Source organism: Cervus elaphus, chromosome 20 (genome assembly GCF_910594005.1).
Source record: "Cervus elaphus chromosome 20, mCerEla1.1, whole genome shotgun sequence".
NCBI classification, from domain to species: Eukaryota; Metazoa; Chordata; class Mammalia; order Artiodactyla; family Cervidae; genus Cervus; species Cervus elaphus.
In genome coordinates this window covers 36,755,633-36,782,452 of record NC_057834.1, presented here as the reverse complement: position 1 = coordinate 36,782,452, position 26,820 = coordinate 36,755,633, and the positions used below count along the sequence as shown (strand labels likewise).

The 26,820-nt window shown below is 42.3% G+C and overlaps 1 long non-coding RNA gene across 1 annotated transcript; it reads left to right on the top strand.

Annotated features, from left to right (window-relative positions):
* Positions 1 to 14,521: 14,521 nt before the first annotated feature.
* On the top strand, positions 14,522 to 25,969 carry LOC122677642. Its single transcript, XR_006335871.1, has 4 exons — positions 14,522 to 14,632; positions 15,845 to 16,031; positions 25,556 to 25,594; positions 25,835 to 25,969. It is a non-coding gene; the product is annotated as an uncharacterized LOC122677642 (long non-coding RNA).
* Positions 25,970 to 26,820: the final 851 nt, after the last annotated feature.

Sequence of the window (26,820 nt, the reverse complement as noted above, 5' to 3'; positions counted from 1 at the left end):
AGTTTCATCACCTGAACAAAGGCAGTGTTTATCAGGCTCATCCACTGTGAAGTTACTCTTCCCTCTGCTTTCCATACCATCCTCATTGGAAGGAGGTCATTATGTGCAGTTCCCACTTAAGTGGGGGATTATACTTCACTCCTTTAGGGTGGAGTATTTACATACACTGTTAGAATTCTTCTGCACGGGAGTCTGTCTCATCTCCATTTATTTATTTACATAATTGTTAATTTGTATCAGCAAACAATCACCAACATTTACTTTATACTTTAGGTTATCATCTAAATTTACTTTTATAATCTTGTTGCTCAGATTATTCTTTATTTTGGCCATTGGATGCTCTTTTGCTGGCTCCTGTGAGCATCTGACATGCCTCTATCATTTCTTTTTCAAGAATTTCATTACTTTGTGGCACTATAAGAACTTCAGACTCATCTTGTATATTTATTGCTTCGGTCCTAGAACCAACCTTTTCTCCAAGGGTCTCTAGTTCCCTTGGGGAAAGATATTGCATCTGGATACTAGGTATGCTTCTTGTGATGGGAGGTGATAGAACTTTCTCAGGCACTGGGGATTCAGAGGGGCATTTCTTCTCTACAGGTATAGATTCTACCTAAGTCTGTAAGACCTTATTATTTTCCTGTTTTGTTAGACGAGTAGACTTTGAGGACATAGATGTGACAGAAATGAATCACTGACATCTTCGGAAGGGAATGAGATTGGCTAAAATAATGGTCACTAAAGGAGTATCATTTGGCCACCCCTCAAATATGAAAACAGCTGAAGTATCAGGCAAGGAAAACATAAAAGGGTCTGTTGTTTTGTTACTAGATGTCTCATTAACAGTTATTGTAGCACAGATGTTATTGTAAAGGTCTGCTGATCAAAGAAATCAAGCTTTAGTGGAAATACAGGATAAGAATGATGCTTTGGGGTTGGACTGATGTGGATTTGAATCTTTTGTTATAGATCAGCCTTCGATCTTGGATCTACTCCTCTAAGCCTCATTTTTCTCATCTGCAAAAGGAATATAATGATCATACCTGTTTCATGGAGTTGTTTGCAGATTAATGAGATATTGCATATCAAGTGCTTAGTCTCAGTGTCTGTATAGCAAACACTCCATAAATGCAAACCTTCCTGAAATATGCCAGAGAGCACCTGGATTAAGGGAAAACATGTAGAGCAGATGTCAGGGTATAAAAGACCTATTCAGACATCTGAAAATAAATTTTATTAGAACAGCAGATTTTGACCTTTGGTGTGGCCAGCTTTAGGAATGGGTCAAAACTATTTAAAGGCCCAAAGGATAGCAGCACCCAGACAGAGCCATTAGTGGTAGATCTTTTTTCCATGTAGGGGTGGAGGCACTGCTCTGTTGCTGAGATTCTGGTTAGTTTTCCTTGATCTGCCAACCCTACAGAAAGTGGGGCATGGACTTGCCTCCTCTCTTCCACAGCTTCCCCAGGCAGATGGCCCAGGGGAAAGAAAAGGTGGACAGAGCAGTGGAATGGTTGCATTATTCTGATGGCCAGAGGCCAGCTCTCTCTCCAGACCTTCATTTGGATCAGAAGCAGATCTAAATAGATGGATAGGTTTAGCCCCTGGGAGAGCCGTATCTGGGAGGGAGAGCTTGTTCTGCCACCCTTGCTGGGAAGTTATGAAGAGTTTGGCAACAGATATCAGAGTCACTTGTGGGGTCCCAAGGACTGTGATGCCTGTGGGGGAAGCACCAGGCACTTCTTGATGGAGATGGTATCTCAGATAAAGGTCATGGTGAGAAAAGAGCTGCTCTCTCTCAATGAATCACCCAATGGGATGGAGTGGCCTCCATCTCATTATTACAGTGGCCTTATCTCTGATTGCTCTTTGGGTTAGTGAGGTCACTAGTGAGGATAGCATACACTCAAAATTCTACCCCAGGGACAGCAACCCCAGGAGCAAACATTTCTTGATTGCCTCATGTTATGGGCTGAACAGTCTCCCCCAAATTCATATATTGAAGCCTTGATCCCCAATGTAACTGCATGTAGAGCAAGGACCTTTGGGGAGATAATTCAGGTTATCTGAAGTCAAAAGAGCCAAATGAAACAGACTCATAGATATTGAGAACAAGCTAGTGGTTACCAGTGCCAGCCAGTATTTTATAATAACTATAGCTAGAATATAACTTTTAAGCATTGTATTTTGTATACCTGAAACTTATATAATATTACACATCAACTATACCTCCATAAAGGGCTTCCCAGGTGAGGCAGTGGTAAAGAATCTGCCTACAAATGCTGGAGACAGGAGACATGAGTTCGATCCCTGGGTTGGAAAGATTCCCTGAAGTAGGAAATGGCAACCCACTCCAGTATTCTTGCCTGCGGAATCCCATGGACAGAGGAGCCTGGCAGGCTACAGTCCAAGGGGTCGCAGAGAGTTGGACATGACTGAGCGACTGAGCATGTGTATCTCCATAAAAGTCAAATAAAATTATTATGAAAGAAACTACTGAATTTTCACGTAGAAGCAGAGTCCCCAAGGGAACAAAAGTAGAGCTTGCTGTTTCTGTCCGTCTGTCTCTCTGTCCCTGTCTCCCCCTTGCTCTGTGCATGAATGGGGAAGAAATTATGTGAGGAGGTATTAAGAAGGTGTCCATCTAGAAACTGGGAAGCGAGGACTTACCAGAAACCAACCCTGACGGTACCTTTATTTTGAAATTCTGGCCTCCTCAGTGTGAGAAAATAGATTTCTGTTGTTTTAACCACCCTGTCTGTGGCATTTTTTAATAGCAGTCTGAGCTGACTAATAAACCTCATGTTTTTTCCTATTGCATGTGTGAAATAATTTCTTTTCTTGTTTTGTGATCTGGTTTTTCCTGTACTCTAGCCACATAATAAAATGTACTTCATTTATGCATTTGCTTACGTTTAATGGCATTTCTTTCTGGTGAGTGAAGAATCCAGCATTTGTTCAGGCAAGTGCACTATTGATGAAAGTTCACATTTTTGTTTCACTGTAAACAAGCTGCCATGCGTGCGTGCTAAGTTGCTTCCGTTGTGTTTGACTCTGTGCGACCCTATGGATTATAGCCTGCCAGACTCCTCTGTCCAAAGTGGCTGAGGTTTAAAATCCAGAAATGAATTGGTAAAGGAATTAGTGAGTATCCATCCCCAACTGCTTTGTATCCCTAAGGACGGTCTAACTTTTTAAAAGGAAATTAGGAAAACGTGGTGCCACAAGGGGGCGCTGCTGAAAACCTGCTTTAGCGGTAGAGCAACCGTTCATAAAAGGAGCATCTCCTGGAGAATGGGTTCTGGAGAACAGGTGTGTTTGTGGAGCGTTTGTGGCCTCACTGGACACACGCGCAGGGCCCCGCTTACTAAACCCAGAGACTCCTGAAGTGGGGACACATCCCCAATGTTGTGACAGCTCGCAGGCTCAGAGAAGTTCAGATGTTTGTCCAGAGTCACTCGGGTAAACAAGATGAGATTCAGACCTAATGAGTAAATAAGGTGTGGCACTGGCCCATCAGGGAGGATTTATAACCTCAAGGACACCGGTCAGCACTGAAACAGTGCTGGTCACTGTGTGTCCTTGAAATCAGAGTCGCCAGCCAGGTGTTACCATTTGGGTCAGAAAGTTCCAGAAAGTTCCCTAGTGTGGGACAAATAGTCCCCACACCGACCATCGTGGAGTCTGTGCCCTAAAAGCACCATTGGGGAGAGTCCTTGATAATGAGAAGGGGGTGTGTGGGGTTCCTAGTTTGATATCTCTCCCCAGACTGAGGAATCTTTTTAAGTGAAGTGTAGCTGACTTACAATGTTGTGTTAGTTTCAGGTATACAACAAATTGTCAATCGATAATCAATCGATAATTATTGATGATTGATAATTATCAATTATCAACTGATAATTATCAATCACCAATGATTCAGTTATCTCTCTCTTCTTTTTCAGATTATTTTCCATTGTAGATTATTGCAAGATATTGAATATTATTCCCTGTATTGCACAGTAAATCCTTGTTGCTTGTCTATTTTAAGTGTAGAAGTGTATGTCTGTTAATCCCATACTTCTAATTTATCCCTCCCCACTCTCTTTCTCCTTTGGTAACTATACATTTGGTTTCTTTTTGTGAGTCTGTTTCTGCTTTGTATATAGATGCATTTGTATTATTTTTTAGATTCCACATATAAATGATATCATATGATATTTGCCTTTGTATGACTTACTTCACTTAGTATGATATTCTGTAGGTCCATTCATGTTGCCGCAAATGACAATATTTTATTCTTTTTATGACTGAGTCATATTTCATTGTGTATATCTGCAACATCTTCTTAAATCATCTCTTGCTGGGCATTTGGGCTGTTTCCACATCTTGGCTATTGTAAATAGTGCTGCTGTGAACACTGGGGCACATGTTTCTTTTCAGATTAGAGTTTTAATATTTTCTGCCCAGGAGTAGGATTGCTGGATCATACGGTAACTCTATTTTTAGTTTTTAGAGAAACCTCCATACTATTCTTTGTAGTGGCTTTACCAATTTACATCTCCATTAACAGTGCAAGAGGGTTCCCTTTTCTCTACCTCCTCTGCAGCATTGGTTATTTGTAGCCATTTTGATGATTCTGACTGGGGAGATGTGATACCTCATTGAAGTTTTGACTTGCATTTCTCTAAATATTAGCAATGTTGAATATCTTTTCATGTACCCGTTGGCCATCTGTATGTCTTATTTGGAGTAATGTCAATTTAGGTCTTCTGCCCATTTTTTTAAATTGTTTTTTTTTTCTGATATTTAGATGTATGAGCTTTTGTATAGTTGGGAAATTAACCTATTGTCAGTCACATTTTTTCAAATATTTTCTGGGGAGTCTGTCTTTTCTTCCTTTTTCCTCTTCTTCTCTTCCTCCTTCTTTTTAAACAAATAAATCACTTAGGTTTTACTTTACATATCATCCTTGATATATTTTTGTCAGCAAGCATGTATCACCAAGAGTCTGCCTATTATTGAACTACTGTAAAGATTTAGAGCTTGGGTACCTTGAAGTACTGTGGATGACTGTGGACTTTGAGATCCTTCCTCTCGGAGTGAAGAGAACCCTGAACAGTATTGAAAAGATGAGGCCAAGAAAGAACTACTAAGGGGACCTTTGGAGGCAGGAGGGCTTCCCTGGTAGCTCAGGTGGTAAAGAATTCACCTGCAATGCGGGAGACCCTGGTTCGATACCTGGGTCGGGAAGATTCCCTGGAGAAGGGATAGGCTACTCACTCCAGTGTTCATGGTCTTCCCTGCTGGCTCAGACAGTAAAGAATCTGCCTGCAATAAGGGAGACCTGGGTTTGATCCCTGGGTTGGGAGGATCCCTAGAGAAGGAAATGGCAACCCACTCCAGTATTCTTGCCTGGAGAATCCCCATGGACAGAGGAGACTGGTGGGTTACAGTTTGTGGGGTCCAAAGAGTCGGATATGCCTGAGTGACTGAGGGCAGCGTGGCATGGGGGAGGCAGGAAATGATATTAAGTTCTGGGAAATGGGGCTGGGAAGAGGGTCAAGAGCAAGCAGAAGGGCAGCACTTATTGAGAGTGTCTGCTTATCTAACAACACAGAACTCACGTCCATTTTACAGATGAGGAAACTAAGGCAAGTGACAGCTAACACCTGGCAGAGCTGTCATCTGAACCAGATGCCAGTGCCCCACGTCCTTCCATGGTATCTGGTGGCCTCTCAGAAACCATGGTCTTGATTCTCCCAGACGCCCACTACTTCTCTTCTCTAAACAGTTTCCCTCAAATTCAGGAACAGGTGTGTGCCTTTTGGGCAATTCTGAAATCAGCCATCGGGTGGGGATGCTATCCGACAGTGGCTCAGACTGCCTCCCCTGGGAGGATGGGAGCGGTGAAGTCTGTTGGGATTGCCCTGTGCTGGGTGCTTTTCACCATATTTACTTAGTTCTTCCAACAACTCTGGGAAAGAGTTATTATCTTATTTTCTAGAGAAGGATGTTGGGGATCTGCCCACAATTATCCAGCTTGTGGTAGAAGTAGGAATGGAATCAGGATGTGTCTGCCTGTGAAGTCCTGCCTCCCAGTAGGCTGGGCTCCAAAGACAAAGTTGTTCTGGGCTCTCAGGATACACAGTCATGTGGGCAGGTAGACAAGGAGGGCTACCCCACTTGAGCCTGGGCTGGGGTGGTCTTATGAAGGAGAAGAGTGGATGAGGGTCATCCAGGCCTTCACTTTGGTTACTGATGGAAAAGTTAGGTGAAATAGAGTTAAAATCACTCCTGTAAAAAATACATGCACCAAATGTTCCTTGCAGCACTGTTTACAATAGGCAAGCCAAAGGGAATGGATAGTTAGGGACTTTGGGAAGGTCATGTACACACTGCTATATTTTAAATGGATAATTAGCAAAGACCTATTGAGCACAGGGAACTCTACTCAATATTATGTGCCAGCCTGGATGGAAGGGGGGTTTGGGGGAGAATGGATACATATATGTGTATGGCTGAGTCTCTTTGCTGTTCTAGCACCAAACTTTGCTGAAACTACCACAACATTGTTAATCAGCTACACCCCAATACAAAATGTTTTTGGTGCTAAAAAAATTAAAAATTAAAAAAAAGCAAGAGAAAACCTCTTCTGTGGATTCCTAGGATGCTGCTATGGTGCAGACCCATGGACCACCCTCCAGAAGTCATCCTCCTGCCTTGGGAGAGACTGCCTTTTCCTCCTGGTAAACAGTTGTCTGTATTTTCGGGCAATGCTGCATGAAAATGTGTCTGTAGACTGAAATGTTAGATTCCCCCCAGACAGTAATGTGCTAGAAACACCTGGAGCTGGCTTGTGAGAGCTGGTTTTATCCGTTTTTTCCCAAGTCTGTGCTCAGTGTCAGCATGCTGGTGGTTTGGAATGAGCCACAGAGGGGGGTGTCCACACCACTGGGATTGGCAAATGCTAGAGACCAGGGCCTTCTCCTCCTGAAGAGCCAGTTGTTAAACAGTTCCTGGCACAGCCCTGCTGACGGGGAAGATGGGTGGGAGCAGAGAGATGGACCACTGGACCCACGGGAAGCCGTGGATTTACAGCTTCCATCTCAAGCTCGCGCCAAGCCTTCAGTTTGTGAAGAGAGTGGATTCTCCTAGAGTGGAATTTCTGCACAATTGAAATTGCTATTCTCCTGTCTCTGTTTTACTGTTTACTGTTACTGAGGGCAAATAACTGAGTATGAAACATGCATAAACTGTGTCTCCACTGGAAGCAATATGGTGGACACAGACTGTAAACATTTGCTGAGTGGAAAGCGATCACGGCTGTCATGTGCTGCTTAGCTGAAAGCTGCTTGTCTTATTTAAGAGCATGTGTGACACCCCAGCATCTTCACAGGAGGGATGGGACAAGGGTGAGTCAACAGGGCACCTGCTCTCAGTGCTAGCTTTGACTCACACCAGCCTGAGAGTTGGCTGACTTCTTCGCTCCTGTAGTTCACATGAACTCCTTCCCCCACCCCCAGCCCCAGTTCCTCAGAATGTGACTGCATTTGGAGACAGGGCCTTCAGCAGAGCAATTAAGATAAAATGAGGTATGGATGTGAGAGTTGGACTATAAAGAAAGCTGAGTGCCGAAGAATTGATGCTTTTGAACTGTGGTGTTGGAAAAGACTCTTGAGAGTCCCTTGCACTTTGAGGAGATCCAGCCAGTCCATCCTAAAGGAAATCAGTCCTGGGTGTTCATTGAAAGGACTGATGCTGAAGCTGAAACTCCAATACTTTGGCCACCTGATGTGAACGGACTTATTGGAAAAGACCCTGATGATGGGGAAGATTGAAGGTGGAAGAAGGGGACAACAGAGGATAAGATGGTTGGATGGCATCACCGACTCAATGGAGATGAGTTTGATTAAAACCCAGAAGTTGGTGATGGATAGGGAAGCCTGGCGTGCTGTAGTCCATGGGGTTGCAAAGAGTTGGGCATGACTGAGTGACTGAACTGAACTGAACTGAACTGAGGTCATAAGAATGGGCCCTAATACAATATGACTGAGGTCCTTACGGGGAAAAGACATTGGACACAGATATTTACAATGGGAAGACTATGGAAAGACACATGGAGAAGAAGCCTATCAACCAGACAAGGAAAGAGTCCTCAGAAGACATGAATCTTGCTGACACCTCATCTCAGACTCCCAGAATCCAGAACTGTGTGAGAAGATATCTGCTGCTAAGGAAGCCTCCCAGCCTGAGTACTTTGTTAGGGCAGCCCTAGAAAATGATTATACTGAGAGTGGGGCCTGCTTGCCCCTCCTGTTCACAGGCCCGGGTGTAAGAAGAGGGTGGGTGGACAAGATCCACTGATGCTTGGTTATATCACAAATGACCAACAGCTTGCCCAAGTGCTGTGGGACCCCAGTGCAGAGGGCACCTAGTTCATCTGGGGTAGGGTGGGGCAGGGTTCCGGGGGGCCATCTGAGCTGCATCTGGAAGGGTTGGTGGGAGTTTGGCAGGGGTGGGAGGGAAGGATCTTACTCCAGGGAGGGCGAGCCGGTCTGCAGGCTGGAGGCTGATGATGGGGGTTCTTTCTTAGGGCCATAAGAAATGTGGTGTGACCTCGAAAATGCGGAGGTTTTCCCATTATCAGCTCATGCTGGGGCTTTCTCTCCTCTCTCTGCCCCCAATGGGAGGGTCTCAAAGGTCTGAGGGCACAGTTTCAGGGATCCGCAGGGCCCACCTGCCTCCCTGTGGGTTGTTCGGTGTTACATGAGCCCCTGGGGTGGGAGGAAGATTGTGCTGGCTGTCGTGGTCTGTCCTCTCCTCGCTGGATAGAAGAGAGATGCTGAGAACATGTCTTGCCGAGAATCAGGAGGAAAATCTTGTGATAAAGGAAGCCCAGAAGAAGGGGCCCAAGTTTGTGGTTGGGATGAGGTTAGATGGGAGTGGTGCATGGGAGCTGGACGCAAGCATGGGGTGAGTGCAGTTTCTCCATGGGGGTGGGGGGCCTTCTCCAGGCTTAGAAGGTAAAGTACTTGGTGTGACTGATGGGATGGATGCTAAGACTAAGATGAAAAGGCCCTGTGAAAGCTGGACCATGAGACGCTATAGGAGGACAGTTCACTGCCCCAGGGTGTAGGGCAGGCCCACCAGCTTGCTGCTCACAGACAGTGGGAATCTCCAGGCCCCGCTGGGAGACCAACCAGCTGAGGCTTCTCAGGCCAGCAGGTTTTGCAGGTCTGGGCTGTAGCTGGAGGTGCTGGCCTGTTTGTGACCCACGGAGTGCACAGTGGGTTTAACTGTGGTTGGACGAGGGCTGCGCTGGGGACCCAGAGAATGCTGACATGCAGCCACAGGCCTTAGCATTTCCGCTTGTGGTGGTGTGAGGGAGGTGAGAGGCTGCCTGGGACCGGCCTGGCCTTCCTCCCCCTCGTGTGGCTTCTCAAGGTCTGAAACCCTCTTGTGTGGGAGCTTCACTGCGCCGAGAGGAACCTGAATCTGAAAAGGGTGTTGGTCTGAAAGGACGGGGATCTGGTCTGAGGCCTGGTTTTGACACATGCTGACTTTCTACACCTTGGGTTAACAAATAAGCTATATGCATCCTTAGTTTCCTCGTCTGTTTAATGGGAAGGTAATCATGGTACATACTGGCCTCTCGCAGGTCAAAGTGCTTTCGCACTGGAAACTACTAGACAAGTGGGGGCGTTGATGATGCTTTAGCTGTCTGGGTGCCCCTGATGGACTGGACACCAGGGGAAATGTCTGTCCTGTAGATTCAGCAAGAACTGGTGAAGCCGTGCCCCATTTATCAAGGGTCACGCTTCTCCTTTCCTTAATTCTTTAAAATTAACGCAGGCCGGGGGTCCAATGTCATTGCCATGGGCACACGGACCTTTCATGCATAGAATGGCTTCTGGTAGGGTGCTCAGCCTTTCAAAGAGAGATATTTCTTTTTCTTTTTTTATGACTGGAACTAACTTATTTTATTTTTAATTTTTAAAAACTTTTAATTTTGTACTTGGGTATAACCTTTTAATAATGTTGTGATAGTTTCAGATGAATAGCAAAGGGACTCAGTCATACATATACATGGATCCATTCTCCCACAAACTCCCCTCCCATCCAGGCTGCCACATAACAGTGAGCAGAGTTCCCTGTGTTCTACAGCAGGTCCTTGTTGGTTATCCATTTTAAACATAGCAGAGTGTATAATTCCATCCCAAACTCCCTAACTATTCCTTCCTGCTATCCCTCCCATTGACAGTCATAAGTTTGTTCTCTGTGAGTCTCTTTCCATTTTGTAAGTTCATCTGTGTCATTTTATTTTTAAGAATCCACATATAAGGAATGTCCTACAATATTTCTCCTTCTCTGTCTGACTTACTTCACCCAGAAGAGAGATACTCCTTAATTGTCTCATACAGAGCCAAGCAACTGTTTCACTTTGTTTGGTAGCACAGTAAACCATATTCCAGATTTACTTTAAAAAGTACCTTACGAGCAAGACATGTAAAAAGTTAAACTAAAGTACCATATATAGTGGGTTCTTCAGTGACTATCCTGAGACCATGCTTATATTCAGCGTTTTATCTCCGCTCCATAAGTGTGTGTGGAGGTGAAGAGACAGAAGTCACTGGAAGGAGTGTCCCCAGCTTCCCAGCTGCTCTGCGTCACCCTGGCCCTTTTGGGGGCCTGTGAAGGGAAGCTCTGAGCCCAGGCCACAGAGGGAGGTCATGTTTCCTTGAGAGTGAGCTTTGTCCTGGGGTCTTTCTTTGGAAAGGCCAGAGTTGTCCTGAGTCTTCAGGTCAGCTTTGAGCCTAGGACCTGATGCTCTTAGCATCAGAGATGGAGCTGGAGAGTGGAGAGGGTGCGGGAAAGAGGCTCCCTGAATGGCCTGAGTGTGACCCCAACGCCAGAACCTCTGTCACATGCAGCTGTGGCTGTGCTCCTGATATAGGACAATCCTTAGTGTTTGTGAGTGATGAGTGTTCCTACTGTGGGGTCACTTCCTCACTGATTTCCGCCTCTCCCGACCTCCTGGTCTGCACTACCAACCCCTGGTGGTCCTGTAGGTCCCTTATGCTCAAGTCCCCAGACTGCACTCTCCTTCCTGCCCAGAGTCTCTGAGGCCCAGAACACTCTCCTTGGACCTGGGTACCTTCTTGCCTTAACCCCTCACCCCCAGTTCTTTGCTGAGCGATTCTACTGCAGCTGTGTCTCTCTATCCTGTCATCTCTGCCCTCCATCACTGCCCTGCCCTAGCCCCCTTCTCTTGCCTGAATTTTACAATGTCTGTTCCTGTGCTCCCAGTGTCTCCCAATAGGTGATGCTGCCCTGATCAGTCCTCCTAAAGCATCCTCTGACCCTATCTCACCTCTGTTCAAAGATCTTCGCTGATTTCCACTTATCCACAGAATTTATTTCAGATGCCTTGGCCTGGCTTTCATCATCTGCAGCCCTACTACCTGTGGTTCTCAGACCTGCAGCTTCAGCATCACCCAGGATCTTATAAGAAATGCAGAGTCTCAGGCCCCCTAGAGTTACTAAGTCAGAATCTGCTCTTTAACAAGATTGCCAGGTGAATTGTGTGCACGTTCAAGTTGGACAGTGCTGCTTTATAGTTTGATTATTTTCTTTTTAATACTGGGTTATTACAATGTTCATTTGGGTTTTTCCATACCATCTTACTTTTTGGCCAACCTAGTACATATAATCAGATATAATATATATATAATGTGTGTATATATATATACACACATACACACATAGCATACATATATGTGTGATCAAGTTACTCATGCATATGGTTTTAAAAAGCATACTGAAAAGTCTCAGCACCATGCTGGCCCCAGTTCCTCTCCCCAGAGGCAACCGATTCTACTATTTCTGGTTTTAGTTTTTCTCTGATTACCTCTGTGTCTCTAGGTAATGCTTCTAAGGGTATTTCTGGAATTTTTAAACTGAAGTATTGCCCAATGACTTCTTGTTAATCTATGGGAGATGTATTCACTGATTGCCCCTCCTCTCCAGCCTGCCTCCTGTCCTGCCTGTCAGTGGTTGGAATTGATCTTCGTGCTGCCAGCTTTTGTCACGTGTCTGGGGGATCCTTTGTTTTCCTCTTAAGTTTGAAAAGGAACCAGGCAGCTCTGTGGGCAGTCAGACTCCACCTTAGGGTAGGGACAGGGACTGGCTTTTATGCTGGGGAACCCATAAATGATAGAATGAGGAGGCTTTCCTGAGATCCAGTACCCACAGTTCTCTCCATGCCATGCATTCCGGGTTTTTGGGTTTTATTTTGTTTTAGAAGAGTCTTTTTCTTGTTGCTGTTGCATGAGAAGGTAATGCCTGGCTCCTGGATAGTCATGCCTGGGTTGGGGGGGGGCGGTTGCCGGGTGACTATTTCATTCCCAGACCACCCAGTAGGTTGGTCCCCTGTTTCAGCCTCATTCTCACCCCACCCTCCTTCCTACCTGGCCCTCTGAGCTTGGAGTCCTTGTGGTTCCTCTGGGCAGATGGCTCCATCCTCTGCTGTGTCCATACATGTGGTTCTAGGTTAGTGGTTCTCAAACGTGGCTGCACACTGGGCTCATCTGAGTCCTTAACAAAGCCCTGGGCATGATCCCGGAGGATCTGATGTCCTGCGTCTGGCTCTTCCTTACTAGGCAACAGTTTTCCTCATCTCTCAGATTCCAGGCATCTCTGGTCTGCTGAGTAGTTGCTTCCCTGTCTCTCTCTGTGTGACTGATACTACTAAAATACATTTACTATCATTTTACAGTTCCAGGAGAGAACACACATACATTTACTTGGTTCATGAATATCTTGAACAAGCAGTCCAAAACCTAATTTCAGTCTACATGTCCAACACCATCTCCAACCACTCCTTTATGCTCTGTAGTTTAGCAAGTATAAACTCCAAAACTGTTTGCTTTCACCCATCTTCACACAGCTCTTTCCCCACATCTGTGGCATCACTCTTGCCGCTCCCTTGGTAACTTCTAAGCCCAGAGAAGAGCTATGGCTCAGCCTCTGCATCTCCTGACCTTCCTTCTGCTCTGAAACGGCTCCAACAGATTCAAGCTCCTCACTGTCACACAGCCACAGTCAGAGGCAAAAGTCATTTGGCAACTTGGGGCAGGAGTTTTTCCTGTCCCTCCTTCCTCTTGTCAGAATGAAAGTCATTCGCAGAAGCTCCCAGAAAACTTTTCTTACCTATCATTGACCAGAACAGGGTCACCTGCCCATCACGCACAAAATCAGGTGAATACCCCACCTCTATCCCAGATACCAGGTATCTCACCTTGGCAGTAGGACCAGTCAGGGCTCTGTTAGTAAGAAGATGGTGTTGATCACAGTATTTTATTTCTCTATTCCTTCTGTGTCTTCCTTAGGGAACTAGTTATCTACATGTTTGATTCCCATTGTCAGTCCATTTTGCTCAATTTTTTCCCTCTTGTTTTCCATGTTATTTTCTCATCCTGTTTTTCACATCACTGATAGAGTTTTCTGTCGTGTTTGTATTTTTAGATTCTGCAAAAGAATTAATTCTCTTCTCAATTATTTTCTGACTTGCTGGATCCTCCAACCCTCTTCATATTCTGATATTTTAGTTCATCTTTCATCTCTTGTTTCATCAGTCTTTTGCAAACTCTTGTTTCTTTCTTTTACTTTGTAGGATCAAATATTTGTGTAGGTCTCTGCTAGCTTTTCTTTCCCCCCTGCATTTTCATCTTTGATTGGAGACTTTCTGTTTGTTCTGCTATTTGCCTTGGCAACCCTGTGTATTTGGATTCCTTTTGATTTTGCCTTCTGTCAGGACCCTGAAGTCTGAGCACATGAGTTAGAGATCTGTATGTGAGGGCTGGTATTCTTTGTTTGGTCTATAGCTTCCTGGTGAAGGTGGGAGGAGAGCATGGGCTCTGGGCCATGGGAGGTGGAGAACCCTGCCTGCTCCACTTGCTCCAGTTCTATGAAAACCACAGAGAAACAGTCTCCTCTGGGTGGGGTCTTCCTGTTTCATGAGGAGTGCCTGTGTGATTCTGTTCCCTTTCCCCTCCTCCCCATCAGACTGGGCTGGCTGGGTGATGTGGCATCCTTGTGGTTCATGGGCTTTCTGTCTCCTCACCCCTCTGCCCCTGTGTCTGTTGCCTTTCCCATCTGGGTCTATTGCTCCTGGAATGGTGTTTCTCAAACTGGTGTGTTTTATAGTCTTGGGATCCTGCAAGAGCTATATTAGAGTGTTTATATTTTACGCTTTCATTTCAATAATAATCTGGTGATTAGTATGTGTATATTTGGGTCCTGCAGGTGCCCACCTTATAACAAAGGCATTTTCAGGGCTGCATCTGCTTTTGTGTTAAGGCATCTTCATGGGGGGACCAGATAATGGCACAGAGCATCGTCCTGATGGGGACCACCTGATGCGTGGTTCACATGGAGGAGACAGGTGGGAGGACCGGGCCTGAGGTGGGGCAGGGCAGAGTGACAATAATAACCTGTGGTTTTGATGCCAGCACCACTCTTTCTGCTGTGAGTGTGTTGACTCAGTGACCCTGCCAACAGCTCTATGAGGGAAGGCCTGATGACTCTCCTCTCACAGCTGAGGGGATGGAGGCACTGAGAGGTCAAGGCCTTGCTCAAGAGTGTGCAGCCGGTAAGTGTTGTGAGGGTGTGGCCCAGGCAGCTGGGCCCCAAAGCCTAACTTCTTACCCATTATGCTGTAAGACTCAAGTACATTTGCTCAAGGGTTAATTCAGCAACAACCAGTTTGCTGAAAAACAGTTTATAGAAAAATCCATTTTCTAAATGGGTAAATCACAGGATGAGCAGTTTGATGAATTTGACAAATTTGTAAAATATTTATTTCTATCAATTATTGATACATTTACAATGATTTGAATCAGATGGATTACCAGAGCCCATGAGAACTTTGGGGAGCAAAGACTCCAGGGATCTGGCTTCAGCTTGCCTCCCTGGCCTCAGACTCCCAGTCTCTCTGCCTGTCAGTCTCCTCGTCTCTCTCCCGTGCAATCTTCCCTCTCAGGCTGTCTTGTGAACTGACTTCTCTTTCTGTCTCCTGCAGGGAGCTGGGTAGAGAGAGACATGAAACATTGCTTTAGGTACCCTTAGGAAGAAATAATGAAACCTGCCAGCTCAAATAGCAGAAATCTTTGAAGGCTGTTAACCATTTCATCCAATATGAATTGCTTTAAGTTTAACATATAGCTTAAAAATAAAAAAGTTTCTTATAAATGGATACCTTGATAATTCCGATGACTTTATGAATCATTCACCAAATTGGCATCTGGCAAACTGGCCTTCTTCAGCCCCTGAGCACCTCTCCAATAGGCACATTATGTTCAAAAATTCCTGCTCTGGAGCTGTCAGGGACATATCTGACTTGTATGAAGAAGTATGGTATTCTATCTTTCTGGCAGCAACTTATAAAAGTTCATTAGTAATAATGTAGTAAATATCCACTATGGGTGCAAATACCCAACGAACAACTTTCTTGTTCTATAATTCCAGTAATAAGTAGGTCAATATTTATTCAATAGAGATTTTAATAATGGTGCATTGCTATTTTTTTTCAGGCCAGTAAAACAATTTACAGGTATATCAATTGCTACCTAGTTGAATTTTGGTTAAGATGATTGTCTATCTTGAATTAGTGAAGAAAAACTTTAACCAAATGTTGTACAACAAATGCACGTGAAGTGGCATTCTTTGTGTTAAAGTTAAAAAGTAAATTAAACATATAACCTGATGTGAAGCTACAGTTTTTTCCTCCTGATCCTAGCATGAATGATTTACTTTCACCACCCATCTCATTACACTAAAGTTGTGCTTGTCTTTTCTCCCTCAGGCTCCCTTAAGAGAAATAAATTCCAAGACAGAGAAGGTACAGAAGACTCTGGGATCACCAGACTTCAGAGCATGTTCATGCCCTATGAAGTAGATACAATCCTTATCCATACTATAGAAGGGCTACAAAAATTACATAACCTGTCCAGGGTCACACAACCAGTGTGTGGTGAAGCCCCCACTGCACTGTAAGTTCCTTGAGGACAGGGGTTTCCCTTAGTTTTCATTGAACTTTCCCCTTACCAGCATCTAGTGGGCACTCTGCCTGAACGTGAGGAGTGAGTGAGGAAATGAAAAGGAAGAGACTGTTCAGAAGAGAGCCCCATGTATGCAAGCAGAGGTCAAGAGGGCATTGGTGGAATGGGGCAGCTGAATTGATATTACATCTCCTTTTTTATTTTAAATTTTTATTGGAATATGTTTGATTTACAGTGTTTATTAGTTTCAGGTGTATAGCAAGGTGGATTAGTTATACATATACATATATCCACTGTTTTTTAGATTATTTCCCATATAGGCCATTACAGAGTGTTGAATAGAGCTCTCTGTGCGACACAACAGGTCCTTATTAGTTATGTGTTTTATATATCATGGAGCTTCCCAGGCAGCTCAGTGGTAAAGAATCCACCTGCCAATGCAGGAGATGTGGGTTCAATCCCTGGGTTGGGAAGATCCCCTTGAAAAGGAAATGGCAACCCACTCCAGTATTCTTGCCTGGAAAATCCCATGGACAGAGGAGCCTGGTAAGTTACAGTCCATGGGGTCACTAAAAGAGTCGGATATGACTTAGTGACTAAACAACAACAATTTTAAGTATAGTAGTGCACATATGTTAATCCTGATCTCCCGACTAATCCCACCTCCTCTCCTCCTCAACTGGTAAGCATCAGTTTGTCTTCTGCCTCTGTATCTCTATTTCTGTTTTGAAAATAAGTTCATTTGTACCATGCTTTTAGATTCCACATATAAGCACTATCATATGATGTCTTTCTCTGTCTGACTGCCCCTCCTTTTTAACATTAGTTGTTTCTAGTCTGTAGCCCTCAGGAAAGTAGGGGACTTGGTATTTTATGATGCCATGGCTTAAAGCTCCTGTAGGGCCTCCCATCCCCTGACCTACCCGGTTTACTTCCTCTGTGTAATCAAGGTGATTCTCTAAGCTGATGGGGGAAGGGTGGTAATGGGTTGTGCTGACCGCAGGTTCTCACACTGCTCAGAGGAGGGTTGAACTGTTTATGTACTCAGAGGTGGTAACCAGCATTTGAAAGGGCAAGTCTGGAATGCAGCAAAAAAAGGGCATCTATCAGCCTGAACAGGTGATTAAGTCCCACCCATCCAGGGTGAGGGCCAGAGTCTGGAGGGCACGAGCTTTCCAGGACTGGGGGCAGGGTACCCTGAGTTCCTTAGTCCTTATTCCTCAGATCCTTCTCCTCTCCTGCTTGGATCTGTTGTCTAATTCAGCCTACTAGGCTCAATGATGTTGGGAAATGGGTGTCTGCCTGCCAGTCTTACATTGATACCCTGGGTGATGCATTAACCTCCATATATTGCTCCAGTTTCTGGACTTGCAGGTTTGAAGACTATAGTCTATAATGAGGCTGTTCACATTCACTGAGGTGGTGATCTTTTGGTTACATCACAGAAACTATTTAAAAATATTTCTCAGTTCCCCTAATTTCCCTGAGACTTCCCAGCCTTGACCTCCCCTGGTCTTTGCTGACTCATTTTCATCACCTTTCTAGCAGATCACACTCACGCCTCCATGGACAGATGACCGCCAGGTATAAGGTTGCTTTCTTCTCATCTGCAGGGTTATACTGTCCACACAGGTGAGGAGGCTGTCCCTCAGGCTTAGATTCTTGGAGTTGGGGGCTGGCCCCAGTGTTCTCTGTTCCAGCTCCCTGGGGAGGCCCTGGCTCAGCCAGGTCACTGTCAGGCTTCTTGTGTTTCCTGGGGTCTCACATCCTAGGCTGACATTGCACCAGCCTACTGTGCTAGTAGATGAATGAATCTGGATCTGGGCATGGGCTCTTGGGTGAGAGGGGACAAAAGAGAAACTGGGTTTCAGGGTTGGAGGCACATCCGACTAAGTTACATACTGCCACTCTCACCCATGTGATGCAGCTATGGGAGTTTTCTAACTACAGACCTGGGGAAGAAATCTACTCCCCCTGGCCTGATGGGTTCTGACTCCCAGCCCTGGGGTAAATGGCTGACTTCTTTCTGTGCTTAGTGAAGCCTAGATAATTAAATAATCATGATTTATATAAAATTTTATAATTTTACATATACATGAAAATTATATATGACAATTACATAATGTATATAATAACCAAGACATGGGATGGGTTGAGAATATAGTGGAAAAATATGTTTAAGTTCTTGTTTTGTACAAAGAGAAGGCATAATACTGATTATCTTTAAATGTTGAAGTAAAAATTGAACTTTAGTAACCAGTAGGATAAAAATACAAGGTGGTATAATTTATAAACTACTAAAGAAGTCTGTGTCAAAGATAGATTCAATGCAATCCTTATCAAGCTACCAATGGTATTTTTCACAGAACTAGAACAAATAATTTCACAATTTGTGTGGAAACACATAACCTTGAAGAGCCAAAGCAATCTTGAGAAAGAAGAATGGAACTGGAGGAATCAACCTGCCTGACTTCAGGCTGTACTACAAAGCTGCAGTCATCAAGACATTATGGTACTGGCACAAGGACAGAAATATAGATCAATGGAACAAAATAGAAAACCCAGAGATAAATCCATGCACCTATGGACACTTTATCTTTGGCAAAAGTGACAAAAATATACAATGGAGAAAAGACAATCTTTTTAACAAGTGGTGCTGGGAAAATGGGTCAACCACATGTAAAAGAATGAAACTAGAACACTTTCTAACACCATACACAAAGTAAACTCAAATAGATTAAAGATCTAAATGTAAGACCAGAAATTATAAAACTCTTAAAGAAAAACATAGGCAGCACACTAGCTGACATAAATCACAGCAAGATCCTCTATGACCCACTTCCCAGAGTAAAGGAAATAAAAACAAAAATAAACAATTGGGACCTAATTAAGCTTAACATCTTTTGCACAACGAAGCGAACTATAAGTGAGGTGAAGAGGCAGCCTTCAGAATGGGAGAAAATAATAGCAAATGAAACAACTGACAAGAGATTAATCTTCAAAATATATAAGCAGCTCATGCAGCTCAATACGAGAAAAATGAACAATCCCATCAAAAACTGGGCCAAAGAACTAAACAGACATTTCTCCAAAGAAGACATACAGATAGCTAATAAACACATAAAAAGATGCTCAATCACTCATTATTAGAGAAATGCAAAACAAAACCACAATGAGGTATCATCTCATGCTGGTCAGAATCAGTTCCGTTCCGTTCAGTCACTCAATTTTGTCTGACTTTTTGCGACCCCGTGAACCGCAGTAAACCAGGCTTCCCTGTCCTTCCGTATCTCCTGAAGTTTGCCCAAATTCATGTACATTGAGTTGGTGATGCTATCCAGCCATCTCATTCTCTGCCACCCCCTTCTCCTTTTGACTTCAATATTTCCCAGCATCAGGGTCTTTTCCAACGAGTCAGCTCTTTGCAGCAGGTGGCCTTGGAGCTTCAGATTCAGCATCAGTCCTTCCAATGAATATTCAGGGTTGATTTCTTTTAGGATTGACTGGTTTGATCTCCTTGCAGCCCAAGGGACTCTCAAGAGTCTTCTCTGGCACCACAATTTGGAAGCACCAAGTCTTCATCACTCAGCCTTCTTTATGGTTCAACTCACATCTCTACCTGACTCCTGGAAAAATCATAGCTTTGACTCTATGGACTATTGTTGGCAAAGTGATGTCTCTCTTTTTTAATATGTTGTCTAGGTTTGTCATAGCTTTCTCTCCAAGGAGCAAGTATCTTTTAATGTCATGACTGCAGTCACCATCCACTGTGATTTTGGAGCCCAAGATAATAAAATCTGTCACTGTTTCCAATTTTCGTCCTTCTATTTGCTGTGAAGTGGTAGAACTGAATGCCATGATGTTAGTTTTTGAATGTTGAATTTCAATCCAGTTTTTCATTTCCTCTTTCACTCTCATCAATAGACTCTTTAATTCCTTTTCACTTTCTGCCGCTAGAGAGGTACAATCTGCTTACCTGAGGTTGTTGATATTTCTCCTGGCAATCTTAATTTCAGCTTGTGATTCCTCTTGTAGGTACCTGCATGTAGAAAAAGGAATACATTTGAATGGATTGCATCCCCTTATTAAAAGGCCAAGATTCTAGATTAGGTAAAGTCAGCTCTATGCTATTTACATGATCTAATGACACAGAAAGGTAAAAAGAAAGAGAGAGGGGAAGAGATAGACTGGAAAATTATCTGTTATACCCCTTATCCTTGATTTGGATACCCATCTCAGAAAAATACAATTCTCCTAGTTAGCTTCTTTTTCTCCTTTGCCTTTAGCTTCTCCTCTTTTCTCAGATTTTGTGAGGCCTCCTCAGACAACCATTTTGCTTTTTCGCATTTCTTTTTCTTGGGGATGGTCTAGATCACTGCCTCCTGTACAATGTCATGAACTCCATCCATAGTTCTTTAGGCACTCTATCAGATATAATCCCTTATGTCTATTTGCCACTTCCACTGTATAATCATAAGGGATTTGATTTAGGTCTTACCTGAATGACCTAGTGGCTTCACCTACTTTCTTCAATTTAAGTTTGAATTTGGCAATAAGGAGTTCATGATCTGAGCCACAGTTAGCTCCTGGTTTGTTGACTGTGTAGAGCTTCTCCATCTTTGGCTGCAAAGAATATAATCAATCTGATTTTGCTATTGACCATCTGGTGATGTCCATGTGTAGAGTCTTCTCTTGTGTTGTTGGAAGAGGGTGTTTGCTATGACCAGTGTGTTCTCTTGGCAGAACTCTGTTAGCCTTTGACCTGCTTCATTTTGTACTCCAAGGCCAAATTTGCCTGTTACTCCAGGTGTTTCTTGACTTCTTACTTTTGCATTCCAGTCCCCTTAAAGAAAATGACATCTTTTTTGGGTGTTAATTCTAGAAGGTCTTGTAGGTCTTCATAGAACTGTTCAACATCAGCTTCTTCAGCATTACTGGTTGGGGCATAGACTCAGATTACTGTGATATTGAATGGTTTGCCTTGGAAACAAACAGAGATCATTCTGCCATTTTTGAGATTGCATCAAAGTACTGCATTATGGACTCTTTTGTTGACTATGATGGCTACTCCATTTCTTCTAAGGAATTCTTGCCCACAGTAGTAGATATAATGGTCATCTGAGTTAAATTCACCCATTCCAGTCCATTTTAGTTCACTGATTCCTAAAATGTCGATATTCACTCTTGCCATCTCCTGTTTGACCACTTCCAATTTGCCTTGATTCATGGACCTAACATTTCAGGTTCCTATGCAATATTGTTATTTACAGCATCAGACTTTACTTCCATCAGCAGTCACATCCACAACTGGGTGTTGTTTTTGCTTTGGATTTGTCTCTTCATTTATTCTGGAGTTATTTCTACACTGTTCTCCCGTAGCATATTGGAAAAGATATACCCATTTGAATGCACAGTTCTGAAGAATAGCAAGGAGAGACAAGAAAGCCTTCTTCAGTGATCAGTGCAAAGAAACAGAGGAAAATAACAGAATGGAAAAAACTAGAGATCTCTTCAAGAAAATTAGAGATACCAGGGGAACATTTCATGCAAAGATGGGCACAATAAAGGACAGAAATGGTATGGACCTAACAGAAGCAGAAGATATTAGGAAGAGGTTGCAAGAATACACAGAAGAACTATACAAAAAAGATCTTCATGACCCAGATAATCATGATGGTGTGATCATTCATCTAGAACCAGACATCCTGAAATGTGAAGTCAAGTGGGCCTTAGGAAGCATCACTATGAACAAAGCTAGTGGAGGTGATGGAATTTCAGTTGAGCTATTTCAAATCCTAAAAGATGATGCTGTGAAAGTGCTGCACTCAAATGCCAGCAGATTTGGAAAACTCAGCAGTGGCCACAGGACTGGAAAAGTTCAGTTTTCAGTCCACCCCCAAAGAAAGGCAATCCCAAAGAATGCTCAAACTACCGCACAATTGCACTCATCTCACATGCTAGCAAAGTAAAGCTCAAAATCCTCCAAGCCAGGCTTCAACAGTATGTGAACCGTGAACTTCCAGATGTTCAAGCTGGTTTTAGAAAAGGCAGAGGAACCAGAGATCAAATTGCCAATATCTGTTGGATCATTGAAAAAGCAGGAGAGTTTCAGAAAAACATCTATTTCTGCTTTATTGACTAGACCAAAGCCTTTGACTATGTGGATCATAGTCACAAACTGTGGAAAATTCTGAAAGAGATGGGAATACCAGACCACCTGACCTGCCTTCTGAGAAATCTGTATGCAGGTCAAGAAGCAACAGTTAGAACTGGACAAGGGACAACAGACTGTTCCAAATCAGGAAAGGAGTACGTCAAGACTGTGTATTGTCACCCTGCTTTTTAAACTTATATGCAGAGTACATTATGTGTAATGCTGAGCTGGAATCAACCTGGACTCAAGACTGCTGGGAGAAATATTAATAACCTCAGATATGCAGATGACGCCACCCTTATGGCAGAGAGTAAAGAAGAACTAAAGAGCCCCTTGATGAAAGTGAAAGAGGAGAGTGAAAAAGTTGGCTTAAAACTCAACATTCAGAAAGCTAAGATCATAGCATCTGGTCCCATCACTTCATGGCAAGTAGATGGGGAAACAATGGAAAGAGTGATTTTGGGGGCTCCAAAATCACTGCAGATGGTGACTGCAGCCATGAAATTAAAAGACGCTTGCTCCTTGGAAGAAAAGCTATGACTAACCTAGAGAGCATATGAAAAAGCAGAGACATTACTTTGCCAGCAAAGGTCCGTCTAGTCAAAGCTATGATTTTCCCAGTAGTTATGAATGGATGTGAGAGTCGGACTATAAAAAATGCTGAGCCCCGAAGAATTGGTGCTTTTGAACTGCGGTGCTGGTGAAGGCTCTTGAGAGTCTCTTGGACTGCAAACAGATCCAACCAGTCAATCCTAAAGTAAATCAGTCCTGAATATTCTTTGGAAGGACTGATGCTGAAAGCTGAATCGCCAATTCATTGGCCACCTGATGCAAAGAACTGACTCATTGTTAAAGACCCTGATGCTGGGAAAGATTGAAGGCAGGAGGAGAAGGGGATGACAGAGGATGAGATAGTTGGATAGCATCACCGACTTGATGGACATGAGTTCGAGTAAGCTCTGGGAGTTGGTGATGGACAGGGAAGAGTGGTGTGCTGCAGTCCATGGGGTTGCAAAGAGTCGGACACAATTGAGTGACTGAACTGAGCTGAAGTTAGCCTCTTAGTGATTGGCAAAATTAAAATTTGGATGAACAGCTAAATAAAGACCTTTCCTGCCTCTGGAGGGTTCTAAGGTCATTTCTCTACACACAGGTACATGTGACAAAAAGAAGCAATGTAACACTTATTTTACTAATTCATATTGGGGAGGGGTTAGGTTTAGGGCCTTGAGGTGGACTTTGAACTGTTTTTTGAGAGAGGTTTTTGCACCTTGAGTTCTCACTCACTTGAAGGGCAAGCTTTAGTTAAAAGCCCCAGTCACTTGTAACAGAGACTCTGCACAAGTCATTTGCAACAGTACTGAAAGCAGGGTTTCTGCTAAATTTTTGAAATGAACATAAAACCCTTGAAGCTAAAGCTATTGGATAAATATAAAAACCAACAGTCAATAGACCTTAATGAGTGCAGTGAATGAACCTGGTCTTACATGACGTTTTGTTTATAAATGAGAAAGTGTAGGAATGATACATGGTGTCTAAAATAATTAAATCACCTTCACAGTGTAATACATTTCACCATATCAAAAGTAAAGTACATTTTTTCCCTTTACTGTCTTGATATAAAACTCTCAACGGTGGGCTTATAAAAATCATAGGTTTAAATTTTGTTTTAGAGGTAATGTTCCAATCTCTCTTCAGATACAACTTTCAGGTTTGTAGAACAATTGAATTTATGCCAGTAGTTTGGAGCATCTATGTCTGTAATAGAAAGATAACACTGTTTTTGCTTGAGCCTGTCATCTGTATTTGCATCAACAAGTGTTGATGATTCAACTTAAAAAATATGTATACTAGAAAAATGTCAGCAAAACGATTGCAGCAGTGGCAATAGTGACTACAGGCCAATAAAATGTAGGAATCTTGTACCTTTGTCTTATTTGTTTTCTAACTCTTATATCTTTTTCCCCCTCTGTCAGTTCCTTCAATATAGGTTTCTTTCATGTTTGGCTAATTTTTCTCTAGTGTTCCACTTTGATTTCATTTAACTGCCTTTTTTGTATAGTTTCAGTTATTCTCCAAGTGCTTGCTACAGGGAAAAAGTGAACATTTTAAATATTAACATCCTTAATTTATAAAAATACAGCTTGCTAGATTGATACCATTTTAGCTTCAATAGCCTGCTTTAATTCTGCTCCTGTCCGGTTCCATCAGCTACTTAATTTTGTTACTGTCATGAATTACAGCTTTATACACTGTGTGCTCATTAACATAGGTATAGTTATTGTTTAAGCATTTTTCTTTTATATTGCATAGGAAGCAAAAAGAGGAGCTACATATAAAAAATACAATACCTCTATCTTCTATATTTAATAATGCTACTTTTACTGGTGACCTTTATTTCCTCCTATGGCTTCTAGTGTCCTATTGCTTCAGCCTGATTCTAGCGCCCTTTTGTTTCAGCCTGAAGGACTATCTGAAGGCAGATTTATTAGCGTTGAATTCTCTAAGCTTTTATTTTTCTGGGATTTCTTAATTTCTGCTTCATTTTTGGGTAGTTTTATAAATAACAGAATTCTTATTTGACTATTTTTTTACTTTCAGAACTTTAACTATATGATCCCACTATCTTTTGGCCTACATGGTTTTTTATGAGAAATAAGCTGTTCATCTTATTGAGCAGCCTTGTATATGTATGTGACAAGTCAGTTCTTGCTGCTTTCAAGATTTCAGTTATTTCATAACATCACATAAAGAACTGCCTTAATATTTTGTATGGTTACATAGAATTCTACTATATATCAATAACATATTGATCTTCCTTTGTCTCCAAATAGTGAACATTTAAGTACTTTTCATATTTTTTTGTATTTTTATATGAGTTTCAATGTCTGTCCTAATTTCTGATTTTTTAAAACGTGTAGCTAGTTTTACTATGAAAAAAAATTTTTATTTTTATGTTGTTGACTATATCAACCTTTTCTGGCTTCAAAGGTTTTTGATTATTTGTGTTTTTGTCATACTTAAGTTTTTCGTACTCTTGGATATTAAAAAAAATCATTCCAATATCTTTTCTTTTTGTACATTAAATTTTTTTTTGTGTGGTGTATTTTTTATTGTGGAAAAATAAATGTAACATAAAATTTATCATCTTAATCAATTTAGGTGTAAAGTTCAGTGTCATTAAGTACACTCATAATGTTGTGCCGTCATTAGAACTATCCATTTCCAGACACATTCAAGTCTTTGTGAAATTTATTTTTGTCTGAAGCATGTTGTGTGACTTCAGTATATTTTCCTAATGGCTAGCCAATTGTCTCAGAATATTTTTGTGTCTTATCCTGAATTTTCTATGCTTATTTAGGTGCTGATACCATGCTGCTTTAATAATCATAGTTCCAAGGTATGTTTTAATTTCTTTGGGGTAATTTCTTTTTTGTGCTTATTTTTTAGAATGTCTTTGAATGTAATTGCTTCTTATGTTTTCATATAAAAAACCCTGATTGTCTGGATTTAAACAAAAATCCTGTTGGTGTTTTTTAAAATTAAGATCATATTAAATTTATAGATTAATTCAAGAGAACTGATTATTTATATTTTAATTTTCCTGTTGAAGAGCATGCTTTGTTTTTCCTTTGTTCAGGAATTATTTTGTAATCTTCATTGGAACATAAAGAAGGCTGAGGGCCAAAAATCTGATACTTTTGAATTGTGGAGAAGACTCTTGAGAGTCCTTTGGGCTGCAAGGAGATCAAACCAATCAATCCAAAAGGAAATCAACCTTGACTTTTCATTGGAAGGACTGATACTGAAGTTGATACTGATAACGATACTTTGGCCATCTAATGTGAAGAGCTGACTCAGTGGAAAAGGCTGATGCTGGGAAAGACTGAAGGCAAAAGGAGAAAGGAGTGGCAGGGAATGAGATGGTTAGATAGTATCACTAACTCAGTGGACATGAACGTGAGCAAACTCTGGGAGATAATGAAGGAGAGGGAAGTCTGGCATGCTGCAGTCCGTGGGGTTACAAAGTCAGCCAATAGTGAGTGGCTGAACAACAACATCATTTGAATTTTATATTTTTTGTCATAAATCTTTTCCACATTTTCTGTTATATTTTTACACAGGCAGTTTATTTATGTGGTGCCTAAACATCCCATTCTGTTTATTAGTATCATGGGGGAGGGCAGTGGAGGATGAGATGGTTAGATAGCATCACTGACTCAATGGACATGAATTTGAATGAACTCTGGGAGATAGTGAAGGACAGGGAAGCTTGGTATGTTGCAGTCCGTGGGATCTCAAAGAATTGAACATGACCTAGCAACTGAACAATAACAACATTAATAACAAGTCTATTTATTTTGTTACATTAATTTTGCATCCAACTCTTTTCCTGAGTTATTCATATCACATGCAATAATTTTCATGTGGGTTCTTTTGGAGTTTTCAAGTAAAAAAGTTAAGAATCTATAACTAATATAAACTCCATCTTTAAAAATTTTATACTTCATTTCTTTTCCTGGCCTAATTGTGTTAACTATGTTAACTAGTATGTCTAACACTGTAAAATTATAGTGATAGAATGGTAGAATTATCTGTTCTCTAAACTTTGGTTATAATTAACCT